General features: G+C 46.0%; 1 protein-coding gene across 4 annotated transcripts in view; it reads right to left on the bottom strand.

Annotated features, from left to right (window-relative positions):
- Positions 1-12,975, bottom strand: part of SLC37A4 (solute carrier family 37 member 4) — a 93,825-nt gene that overhangs the window by 76,215 nt on the left and 4,635 nt on the right. The window contains exon 1 of one of the 4 annotated variants that reach the window (XM_068240862.1): positions 11,295-11,405. The exons of 1 other annotated variant lie outside the window; for it this stretch is intronic. The gene's annotated coding sequence lies outside the window, so the exon portion shown is untranslated. Of the gene's footprint in view, positions 1-11,114; positions 11,237-11,294; positions 11,406-12,975 lie in introns of those variants that run through there. 2 more of the 4 variants (XM_068240865.1, XM_068240863.1) reach the window with 2 other exon arrangements.

Raw genomic sequence — 12,975 nt, 5'->3', positions numbered from 1 at the left:
CTGCAGCCGAGCAATTTTGATATTTCTGCATGCATTTGGTTGCTTGGTTTTGTTTGCATTTGCCATGAGAGTCTTGGCTGTTTGCAAGCACACTGCAGTTCAGAGTAGCCCAGGATGTTGTCATGAATCCACCTATGGTTGGCTGCAGTTGAAATGGAGTCAGACAGTCGTGGATTTCTTACATGCATGTGGTTGCATAATCTGGCATGTATTTGTAATGAGAGTTCCATCCATTCCCAGACAGCTTGCTGCTTTCAATCAGTGTAGCACAGGATTGCATGATTACTATTCAGCTGTGTGGGAATTTGCACGTCATTTTCCATTAGCTGATGTCCACATAAAAGCCTGCCTCTCATTTCAGACCTCACCCGACATAGCGTTCAGCTTACCCGAGTTGTTGCTGGGTCCATGCTGTGATAATTGTATTTTGTATTGCCTTGCTTTGTATTACCTTGCCTGCCTAGATGGTCACTGCACTCACGGGGGCACAGTGAAGTCTCACCTTCCTGCTAGCTGGAGACTGCCTTCATCATGTTGGTGACTGGTAGTTATCCTGCTTACTCTGTTCCGGAGGACTTAACTATAGCTGCGGTTGCTATTAGTTACGCTCCTACCTGTTTGTCTTCTGTATGTCAGTGTGGATGTTTGCCGTTGCTGGGACAGCGACTAGATTGGCACAGCATTCCATCTGTCTGTCTGTGGTCTGTCTTGTTAGAGACTCAGGCGGCGGGCTCCCCGAGCAACCATTGTATCTTATTCGCTAACAGTCAGTCAGTCTGTCTATTGTCTATCTTTGTGGATGTTTGCCGTCGCTGGGGCAGCGACTAGATTGGCAAGCATTCCGCCGGTCTGTCTGTAGTCCATTGTGTCTCGTTTATTTGTGGCGGTATCGTAAGCCCAGAGCTGCGGTTGCTATGGGCAATCTTGCTTCCTCGTTCATTACTCCTGTGACAACCTGTTAAGCCTCTTCCATCACCCAGCTACATAGTCTTGTTTGTCTGGTGGGTGTAACCGAAGTCGGGCAGGTGTTGCTCTTCACCTCCCGTTCAAGCGGAGACGCACCACTTCTGGTGAAGAAGGTGGTGGTAGATTGGGGCATAGCGGCTGAAAAGAAAGCAGGAGATTTGCCAGGCATTACAGAGATCTTATTTATTGAAGTATAAAACACTAACATTTTCCCCCCAGGTTTACTTTAAGATTTGTAATTAAAGACCCTGGAGTGTGCCTTGTCACTAAATTGGTAAATAATTGTGTAGATCAAATTCATTTTAACAGCTGTGTCACCCTGTATCACATTGCTTCACTATTCCATTATAGAAGCTCACATTTCTATTGGACAGCCTTCTTAATAGAAAGTACAGGAGAAAGTTCTTCAGCTAAAGTCACCTGAACAGGCAGGGCTCTATCACACGAGCAGCTGACAGCAGTACACTTAACTGCTTGTCAGCTGCTAGGGTTACAAACGCTCCTCCCATTCAGTTTTATTTTGCTCCCGGAAGGTGATTAACCTCAGCGATTGGGAGGCTAAATGGTATGTATAATGCACTATGTAGCCTTTCGTGTGAATAAGCCCTTACAATCATATCCTTCATTTTGTACGTAGCATTCGCCAATCACTTTGCTGCCTGCTGCTTCTGAATTACTATTATGAGCGAGACAGAAATAGCTGTAGAAGTATGAATACTCATGTTATTTTGAGTGTTTAGTTTTACTTACTCCATAGGCTGGAGTCTTAGGACGGGTGCATAGATGTAAGGTTTACAGTGCTTGATGGGAAGGGACTAAATATATAACATGCTGAGCTATTCAGCACTTTGGCTCTGGGGGCTGGCTGACTGCCTTTCACAAATGGCTGAGAGACAAATGTGACAGGCTTGGCCACCCATTAACTCTACCCTGTCACTAAAATACAAAGTATATTATTATTATTATAGCTCCAGCATAATGGGAGCAATAATGGGAGCAGAGGTGTCCAACAGGTTTAGAGAAATTCAGGTAGCGTCTTATGCTGTCTGTCATCCATCCTCTTAGAACAAAACCAGTTTGGTCAGGATGAATCAGTCTGTAAAGAACAGCATCCATAGCTAGGATCTTGGCAGCATGTTAACCACTTGAGGACCACAGTCTTAAAGGGAAGGTTCAGGGAGGGTGGGTAAAAAATAAAAATCAATTTCCACTTACCTGGGGCTTCCTCCAGCCCGTGGCAGGCAGGAGGTGCCCTCGCCGCCGCTCCGCAGGCTCCCGGTGGTCTCCGGTGGCCGACCCGACCTGGCCAGGCCGGCTGCCAGTAGGGGCTCTTCTGCGCTCCAAGGCCCGGAACTTCTGCGTCCCACGCCGGCGCTCTGACGTCATCGGACGTCCTCCGGGCTCTACTGCGCATGCGCAGTAGTTCTGCGCCTGCGCAGTAGAGCACGGAGGACGTCCGATGACGTCAGAGCGCCGGCGTGGGACGCAGAAGTTCCGGGCCTTGGAGCGCAGAAGAGCCCGACCTGGCAGCCGGCCTGGCCAGGTCGGGTCGGCCACCGGAGACCACCGGGAGCGGCGGCGAGGGCACCTCCTGCCTGCCACGGGCTGGAGGAAGCCCCAGGTAAGTGGAAATTGATTTTTATTTTTTTACCCACCCTCCCTGAACCTTCCCTTTAACCTCCTTGGCGGTATGAAAAATACCGCCAGGAGGGAGCGCAGCAGTTTTTTTTAAATTTTTTTTTTTTTAATCATGTAGCTAGCCGCTGCTGAGCGGCATCCCCCCGCCCGCTTCGATCGCCTTCGGCGATCTCCGATCAGGAAATCCCGTTCATAGAACGGGATTTCCTGGAGGGCTTCCCCCGTCGCCATGGCGACGGGGCGGGATGACGTCACCGACGTCACTGACGTCGGGACGTCATTGGGAGTCCCGGGCCACCCCTCGGCGCTGCCTGGCACTGATTGGCCAGGCAGCGCTGGGGTCTGGGGGGGGGGCCGCGCGCCGCAGCAAATAGCGGCGATCGGGCGGGGGCCGGCGGCGATCAGAGTGCTGGCGCAGCTAGCAAAGTGCTAGCTGCGTCCAGCAAAAAAAAAATTATGAAAATCGGCCCAGCAGGGCCTGAGCGGCACCCTCCGGCGGCTTACCCCGTGTCCAGCACGGGGTTACCGCTAAGGAGGTTAAGGACCAGAGCCTTTTTCTCCATTCAGACCGCTGCAGCTTTCACGGTTTATTGCTCGGTCATACAACCTACCACCTAAATGAATTATACCTCCTTTTCTTGTCACTAATACAGCTTTCTTTTGGTGCTAATTGATTGCTGCTGCGAGTTTTAGTTTTTATTATATTCATCAAAAAAGACATGAATTTTGTCAAAAAAATGACTTTTTTAATTTTCTGTGCTGACATTTTTCAAATAAAGTAAAATTTCCTATACATTTGAGTGCGAAAGTTATTCTGCTACATGTCTTTGATAAACAAAAAAAAAACATTCAGTGTATATTTATTGGATTGGGTAAAAGTTATAGCGTTTACAAACTATGGTGCCAAAAGTGAATTTTCCCTTTTTGAAGTATCTCTGACTTTTATGACCACCTGTCGTGTTTCATGAGGTGCTAAAATTCCAGGATACCCCCCAAATGACCCAATTTTGGAAAGAAGACATCCCAAAGTATTCACTGAGAGGCATGGTGAGTTCATAGAAGATTTTATTTTTTGTCACGAGTTAGCGGAAAATGACATTTTGTGACAAAAAAAAACAAAAACAAAAAAAAAACCTTTCCATTTCTTCAAACTTGCGACAAAAAAAAAAAATGAAATCTGCCACGGACTCACTATGCTCCTCTCTGAATACCTTGAAGGGTCTACTTTCCAAAATGGGGTCATTTGTGGGGTGTGTTTACTGTCCTGGCATTTTGGGGGTGCTAAATTGTAAGCACCCCTGTAAAGCCTAAAGGTGCTCATTGAACTTTGGGCCCCTTAGCGCAGTTAGGCTGCAAAAAAGTGCCACACATGTGGTATTGCCGTACTCAGGAGAAGTAGTATAATGTGTTTTGGGGTGTATTTTTACACATACCCATGCTGGGTGGGAGAAATATCTCCGTAAATGACAATTTTTTGATTTTTTTTTTACACACAATTGTCCATTTACAGAGATATTTCTCCTACTCAGCATGGGTATGTGTAAAAATACACCCCAAAACACATTATACTACTTCTCCTGAGTACGGTGATACCACATGTGTGGCACTTTTTTACACCCTAACTGTGCTAAGGGGCCCAAAGTCCAATGAGTACCTTTAGGATTTCACAGGTCATTTTGCGACATTTGGTTTCAAGACTACTCCTCACGGTTTAGGGCCCCTAAAATGCCAGGGCAGTATAGGAACCCCACAAATGACCCCATTTTAGAAAGAAGACACCCCAAGGTATTCCGTTAGGAGTATGATGAGTTCATAGAAGATTTTATTTTTTGTCACAAGTAAGCGGAAATTGATTTTAATTGTTTTTTTTCACGAAGTGTCATTTTCCGCTAACTTGGGACAAAAAAAAAATCTTCTATGTCAGAGGCGCTAAGCTGACTGAAGCTGTTCACAGTGTTTGATTGCTCCTATTTATAGCCTGATGAAGTGGGGCGAGCCCACGAAACGCGTTGCAAAATATTGGGAGTATATAAATAAAACGTTATTTTGTCGAAAACCCGAATTTTTGCCTGTGTCTGCATCAGGGAGGTAAGTCCACCTATTACCTCCCTGTCTTTTAAACATTTTATCTATTTTTACACTTTTTGGCGCCTCTATTACATTGCTTACACGGTCATAAGCAGGGTGGCCTTTTAGATGACAGGTTGTATTGGACCTGATCTGATGGATAGGAGTGCTAGGGGGGTGACAGGAGGTGATTGATTGGTGTCTCAGGGGGTGGTTAGAAGGGGAAATAGATGCAATCAATGCACTGGGGAGGTGATCGGAAGGGGGTCTGAGGGGGATCTGAGGGTTTGGCCGAGTGATCAGGAGCCCACACGGGGCAAATTAGGGCCTGATCTGATGGGTAGGTGTGCTAGGGGGTGACAGGTGGTGACAGGAGGTGATTGATGGGTGTCTCAAGGTGTGATTAGTGGGGGGAATAGATGCAAGCAATGCACTGGCGAGGTGATCAGGGCTGGGGTCTGAGGGTGTGGGCGGGTGATTGGGTGCCCTAGGGGCAGATAGGGGTCTAATCTGATGGGTAGCAGTGACAGGTGGTGACAGGGGGTGATTGATGGGTAATTAGTGGGTGTTTAGAGGAGAGAACAGATGTAAACAATACACTTGGGAGGTGATCTGATGGCGGGTTTGCGGGCGATCTAATGGTGTGGGTGGGTGATCAGATTGCCCGCAAGGGGCAGGTTAGGGGCTGATTGATGGGTGGCAGTGACAGGGGGTGATTGATGGGTGATAAGTGATTGGCAGGTGATTGACAGGTGATCAGTGGGTTATTACAGGGAAGAACAGATGTAATTAATGCACTGGCGAATTGATAAGGGGGAGGTCTGAGGGCAATGTGAGCGTGTGGGCGGGTGATTGGGTGCCCGCAAGGGGCAGATTAGGGTCTGATCTGATAGGTAACAGTGACAGGTGGTGACAGGGAGTGATTGATGGGTAATTAATGGGTGTTTAGAGAAGAGAACAGATGTAAACAATACACTTGGGAGGTGATCTGACGGCGGGTTTGCGGGCAATCTAATGGTGTGGGTGGGTGATCAGATTGTTAGGGGCTGATTGTTGGGTGGCAGTGACAGGGGGTGATTGATGGTGATTGATGGGTGAATGACGGGTGATTGACAGGTGATCAGGGGGGATAGATGCATACAGTACACCGGGGGGGGGGGGGGGTCTCGGGAGAATCTGAGGGGTGGGGGGTGATCAGGAGTCCCCAGGGGGCAGTTTAGGGAATTTTAAAAAAATAGCGTTGACAGATAGTGACAGGGAGTGATTGATGGGTTATTAGGGGGGTGATTGGGTGCAAACAGTGGTCTGGGGGGTGGGCAGGGGGGGGGTCTGAGGGGTGCTGTGGGCGATCAGGGGGCGGGGGGGCAGATCAGTGTGTTTGGGTGCAGACTAGGGTGGCTGCAGCCTGCCCTGGTGGTCCCTCAGACACTGGGACCACCAGGGCAGGAGGCAGCCTGTATAATACACTTTGTATACATTACAAAGTGTATTATACACTTTGTAGCGGCGATCGCGGGGTTAACAACCCGCCGGTGCTTCCGAACGGCCGGCGGGTTGTCGTCGCGGGTGGGCGGAGCCAGTTGCCGGGGGAAGCGCGCGTCATCAATGACGCGATCGCTCCCCCGGCATGCCGAAAGGACGCAACGCCCTTGGGCGTATTGCGGTCCTTTCGGCGTCCACTTTGCCGCCACCCATCGGCTGTGGGCGGTCGGCAAGTGGTTAAATAAAGAGACACTGAAGTCTCTTTTTTTTACCTGATTTTCTGCTTAAGTCCTTTTCAGCATTAAATTCTAGGCGGATTCGCTGCATTTCACCGGCAGAACAAGTGATTTATTGCCCTGAAATAGCCCAGCAAAGTTCCTGGGCTCACAGATCTTCCTTCCCGGTAGAGGCAGAGCTGTACGCAGTAGCTTTGCCTCCTCTCCAGTCAATCTCTGCCGATCTCCGCCCCTCTCAGTCTTCTTTCACTGAGATGGTCGGGGAGAGGCAGAGATTGACTGAATATGAGGCAGAGCTACTGCATTTCAGTGTCTCTTTAAATATATTGGTCTGTATTTTGTGCCTAAAGTAGAATCCATGCTAAAATCGAGGTTCGAGTAAATCCAAGTGAGGCCCAGTGCACACCAAAAACCTCAGATTTCTGAGCCATTCTAGGCATGTTTGGAGACGTTTTCTAAACGCTTTGCCTAAGAGAGACGGTCCAATCAAATTTTCTGACCTAAAACCAACCAATTTTCTGACCAAAATTTACAGAGTCTGTAGAATTTTTTAAGAAGTTAGATTATAATAATGGAAATCTCACAACAATGTTGGTGAAATGTATATTTTATGGCAGATTCTCCAGATTTTTTTCATATCACTCCCTCTCCCCCATACTCCCTGCAATGATGTCATGCTGGAGCTTCCATCCAGGTTCCCATAGCAGCTTCCAGGAGGGGGGTTGCAGTGCTCATCTGAATCAACCTTTTCCTTTACCACTTGGAGGAGAGCAGTTTTGGTTAAAGCCATGAATCTCACATGATTTTATCTAAATCTAAGCCAGTTATGCAGAAGCACTTACTACCCTGAATGTCTCCTGAAGATTCTCCACCTGGAAATGCCTAAAGCTTTTACTCCCTCTCTGTCCAGTCTCCACCACCACCATTCCACTGAAAAATTACTCTCTCCTCCATCTTGCCCATCCTGAAACGTTGCTGGGAAAGTTTTGCGCCTGCACAATACTACTGCTCAGGTGCAAAAAGCTCTTAGAGACAAGAGCACGATGGGGGGAGCGTGAAGCTGGACTGCGAAAGCTCCGACTGGCCCCCAACTGAAAGAATATCCAAATAGAGGAGGACCCAGGCAGCGCGGGAGGAAGGAGAGGGAGTGATCAGCCTGAAGGGGCCTGGATAATGCCCCAGATAGAGTAGGTATCTTTTTTTTTCTATCCCCATCTCAGGTACACTTTAAAGAAAGCAAAATGATTTTCGCCATAAAACTTATTTTAGTAGGGGAACTTTTGGATCATTTTAGCCTGGTTCCCTGTGACTGGGTAGTCTGCAAAACAGTTTCCCAACTCCAACCCACAGAGCCTAATCAATCTATACTTTGCACCAACGAAGGCCAACATAGTCTGAAACAGCTGTTTGCACACTGGACTAGAATTTATAGGCATGATGTGATCTAGAGTTGCTGGATATAAGGCTCCGTTCCCACTACACTTCTGCATCACGTGTGGCCAGCTGTAATGTCTGCTCTGATGGTCCGCAGTGATGCGGCTGGAGTCTGGGGAAGATACGCTCTCCCATAGGCTATATTCGGGAACGCTTCCGCCTGGCCCACAGAAGTGTGGGCCGCTTGCTGCCACGGATCCCGCGGATGACAAGAGTAAACCGCTCCTGTGTATAACACTCACTCTCTGCTCCAGTGGTAACAAAGCCTAAGCCTCGGTGAAAATATTCCAGCAATCACTCCAAGTAAATATAAAGATGCACTACACGTTTTAATTTCAATTAATTTTAACTTTTAGTAAGCACAACATACCCCTTTATAAACATACCCCTTTATAAAAAGGAAGTCACAATAGCAGACATAGGCCAGTCCCAAGACTTTAGCACTCGCATAAGTAAAGTAATGTGTAAAGGTGCAAACACGTACAATTAACATCGGTCGGAAGGATTGGGCGCTCACTGCCTATAGGCCAGCAACGCCTTCTGTTATGGAGTGAGGAGGATGGACAACATGTGGTGCTTAACCCATTCGCGTTCCGTCGTTTTCACGTGAGAAATGTTCACCTCCCATTCATTAACCTATAACTTTATCACTACTTATCACAATGAACTGATCTATATCTTGTTTTTTCCGCCACCAATTAGGCTTTCTTTGGGGGGTACATTTTGCTAAGAGCCACTTTACTGTAAATGCATTTTAACAGGAAAAATAAGAAAAAAATGGAAAAATTCATTATTTCTCAGTTTTCAGCCATTATAGTTTTAAAATAATACATGCCTCCATAATTAAAACTCACGTATTGTATTTGCCCATATGTCCCGGTTATTACACCATTAAAATTATGTCCCTATCACAATGTATGGCGACAATATTTTATTTGGAAATAAAGGTGCATTTTTTCCATTTTGCATCTATCACTATTTACAAGTTTAAAATAAAAAATATATAGAAATATTTCATCTTTACATTGATATTTAAAAAGTTTAGACCCTTAGGTAAATATTTACATGTTTTTTTTTTTTAATTGTAATGTTTTTTTTATAGTAAACAATTTATTTGGGTAGTTTTGGGAGGGTGGGAGGTAAACAATAGATTTATAATGTAAAGGTGTGTTCATTTTTATTTTTATTTTCCTTTCAGTTGTAGTATTACTTTTTGGCCACAAGATGGCGGCCATGAGTTTGGTTACATGACGTCACTCTAAGCGTAACACACGCTTAGAGTGCCGCATCGGGGAGGGAACAGCCAGAAAAAGCACAGCTTTCGAGAGAAGCTGTCGCTTTTTCAGCGGGGGAGAGGAATCAGTGATCGGGCACCATAGCCCGATACATTGATTCCGCGGCTACCGAATCCGCGGCCGGGAGTGCGCGTGCACGCGCGCGATCGGCCGCGGGAGCGAGCGGTAGCGCGCATGGTTCCTGGATGTAGTTTCTACGTCCAGGAACCAAAATAGGTTAACGTGGCAGCCATCAACTATAAAAAACCGGAGCCCCAAATGGATACTTCACTCAGTAGAGGGAAGCCTCTAGAAAATCCAGAGGCATCCCCCAGTCACCCTCACCTCCAACGATCCAGCGCTGGGAACCTCTTTGAAAAGTGCTGTGGATGCGTTTGTGATCCCATCAGTGAATAAGCGTGGCCGCACTGCGCAGGATGCCTCACTTCCAGAGGGTCTCAGAGCTAGACTGGTGGTCTCCAGGACGATGTGAGAAGCCTCTACTGACTTTTTTACTTTTAAATTACAGGTTTACTTTGAGATGCTATCCATCCTTCAATTTACTGCAGCCACATCCTATACAGAAACATACACAGTGTGCAAAGCTCTCACTTTTTCTTTACACTGGATATAGGACTGGGTTGTTCAAACACATCAAGAAAAAGGAAGGATTTACATATTCATTAAACTGAAGAGATTCTGGGAGTAAATGATGCAATGCAACAAAAAGGTGGTAACGCACATTAACACTGCGTTACTGTTGCATACAGTAGGTATAGGAAAGCATACAGGCAATGAAAAGTATGCTTTCCTGTACCTGGTAACGTTTGCGGATAGAGGTTACGCACTGCAAGCAGTGAGTTACCATAACGCTACACGTTACAATGCGACGCTAAACTCACACTGTGAACGTCCCATTAGATTAGCATTACAGTGCAGTAAATTGCGTTATAAGGCTTTATAACACAGCTCCGCCACGTCCCACTGTGAATGTGACAAACCCTCCCCCCATGAAAGTTATTTGACCAACTGGACAAATATGCTTTGGGGAGTGAAGGCTTAGGGAATACCCAAAGTTCTGAGGACTCTCAAAGCCACGGACCGGACTTTCATGGGGGGGCATCAGTGGACCTCTCCAATTTGTTGTACATACGTGTGTGACTCCCCTATGAGGAGTTGGACTAGTCCGAAACCTGTCAGATTTTTACAGGCCTATTATAAATGACAGCAACAAAGGAATACCGTATATTCCGGCGTATAAGACGACTGGGCGTATAAGACGACCCCCCAACTTTTCCAGTTAAAATATAGAGTTTGGGATATACTCTCCATATAAGACTACCCCTCTTCCAGCGCACACCAAATAAATAAAAATAAAAAAATCATATACTGGTGCTGAGTATGAACAGATACTTGTGCTGTACTGTATGTGTTACCCAGTATATAACAGTATATAGTCAATTGACTTGTTGCATTGGTCAACTCTCCTTAAGTAGACTGGTCAGCTCTCCTTGTCTACCTGTTTATCAGAGAGGTATGGAAGAATAGATTGCGCTCAGCAGGGAGATCTGAGAGGCGGTAATAGGATAGGGCGTATCACCCGGCATCAATGACACCCGGCGTAGAAGACGACCCCCAACTTTTCAGAAGATTTTCAAGGGTTAAAAAGTAGTCTTATACGCAGGAATATACAGTACTTAAATGTACAGTGCATTTTACTCTGGAACAAATCTGCATTTTATACATTTGCACTTTTACAATTTTTTGCTAGTGTATTAAGAAGCTGAACAACCTGCCCATTCTTAGCATGTTCCCTGAGCTCCACCTATTGGACAGCAGTGCTGAGTATTGCAGCCCATTCATATTACTTCCTGCTAGCCCATTAGCAGAATTACAGTAATAATATTATCTGCTCTGCATTTATTTTCTTTCCTGCAAGCATACAGAATATAGACAGTTCAAGTACATGTAAAAACTATTTAGGTTGAAGCAAAGTCTATACTGTGCACACTCTTACCTTCAAGCGAGTGATGTGGCAGCAGGATGAGCCCCAGAACTCATCAGTAGCCTATGCAGGACTCAAGCTGGTCCATAAATCAAAATATAATGAATGTAATAAATGTAATGGTGGCTGGAGGAAGCGCAGGCCTACCTTCTGTCAGTTATAAATAAATAGAACATAAGTCACATTCCTCACCTCTCCTACGATAGCCCGGCTGTCTGTCTATTGCGACTCTTCAGTTATACACGCCTACCGATTACATATGCAGAGCCACAGCCATTTGTAGCCGCGAATAGCTTTTACAGAAGGCAGCCTTGTTCATTCACCACTCCCTCAGAACAAGAGACCGGGAAAAATAACACCCCTGCATCCCTGTAGATGTGCATTATTATTGATTTATTTATTTTTGACACTTTTACCACTAGGTGGTACACAAGTTAGCTGTGGAAGCTTTATTTTTCCATTGTTTTATTGTACAGTATACAGTAAAAGCAAAACGGCATATTTTACATACAAAATTTGGTAGAAACAAAAAAGTGGAACTACAATGCCAAATGTTACCTAGGCTGCAGCATTTGGCTAACATTATATAAAGCAAAATACAATTTTTTTTTTAAAACAATGTCATTTCTAGTATCCACCACATTAGCAGGAAGTAAGGAGTGCTGTAAAAAAAAATGTATATTTCTTATTTATTTAAGTATTTATATAGCGCCAACATATTACGCAGCGCTGTACAGAGTATATTGTCTTGTCACTAACCGTCCCTCAGAGGGGCTCACAATCTAGTCCCTACCATAGTCATATGTCTATGTATGTATAGTGTAGTGTATGCATCATAGCCCAGGGCCAATTTAGGGGGAAGCCAGTTAACTTATCTGTATGTTTTTGGCATGTGAGAGGAAACTGGAGTGCCCAGAGGAAACCCACATGGACACGGGGAGAACATACAAACTCCTTGCAGATGTTGACTTGGCTGGGATTGGAACTGGGGACCCAGCGCTGCAAGGCGAGAGCACTAACCGCTATGACACTGTGCTGCCTCACTAAGATTTGGGCCCACCTGGCGCCACCATAGGCCGTAATAGGCATTACAGCTATAGTGGCGCTCAGTGAGTAATTTGGGCGCTGTCAAAAGATGCAGCACAAATTACTACAAAAAATTGTAATTCGGCAGCCAGCAATAGCTGGCAGCTGAACTACATATTTCCCCACTGTCCACGGCGGCCTGGAGAATAGTAATTAATGCTGCCGGGACTTGTGCAGGAGCAGGGTTAACCATTTATCGCTTTACCCTGGGCCCAAATCTCCCGGCGGCTGATTCATAGGTAGGCAGGAGTGACCCCTAGAATCACTTCACTTCAGGACAGAGTGACACAGTGTGTGGCCTAAGCAGTTTCTAGGCTAAATCGGTCCCAGATTTTTCTTGGCTCAACCTGGGACAGAGGTGGTGTGTGTGTGGAAGAGGAAGGGGGGGGGGGGGTAGTACACTGCACCAAAAAATGGGCGTGTCCCTGATCACAGTAGGAAAATGTGGATGGAGTGAACTGTAATGTAACTCTGAGGCAGTGGGCCAGAGTTTCCTCCTGAAACCCAGATAGGCAATGTGACCCTAAAGGTAATTAGGCAATGTTCCCCAGACACATGAGTAAAAGCAGTGTTCCCACAATAATGTGGTGAAATGGGAGATTTGCATCATGGATGACAGTCCATGACATGACATGACATGACTATTTAGTCTGTAAAGTGCTGCAGAAGATGCAAGTGCTACATAAATACATAATGATATGGTGGGACATTACACTTTGACTATGGCTGGGATTGGATTGTAAGCTCCACCAAGGACATGACTACATTCTCTGTCAAGTGCTGCCTT

Source organism: Hyperolius riggenbachi, chromosome 6, assembly GCF_040937935.1.
Source record: "Hyperolius riggenbachi isolate aHypRig1 chromosome 6, aHypRig1.pri, whole genome shotgun sequence".
In the NCBI taxonomy this organism is placed as follows: domain Eukaryota; kingdom Metazoa; phylum Chordata; class Amphibia; order Anura; family Hyperoliidae; genus Hyperolius; species Hyperolius riggenbachi.
This window is presented reverse-complemented; position numbering and strand designations above follow the sequence as displayed.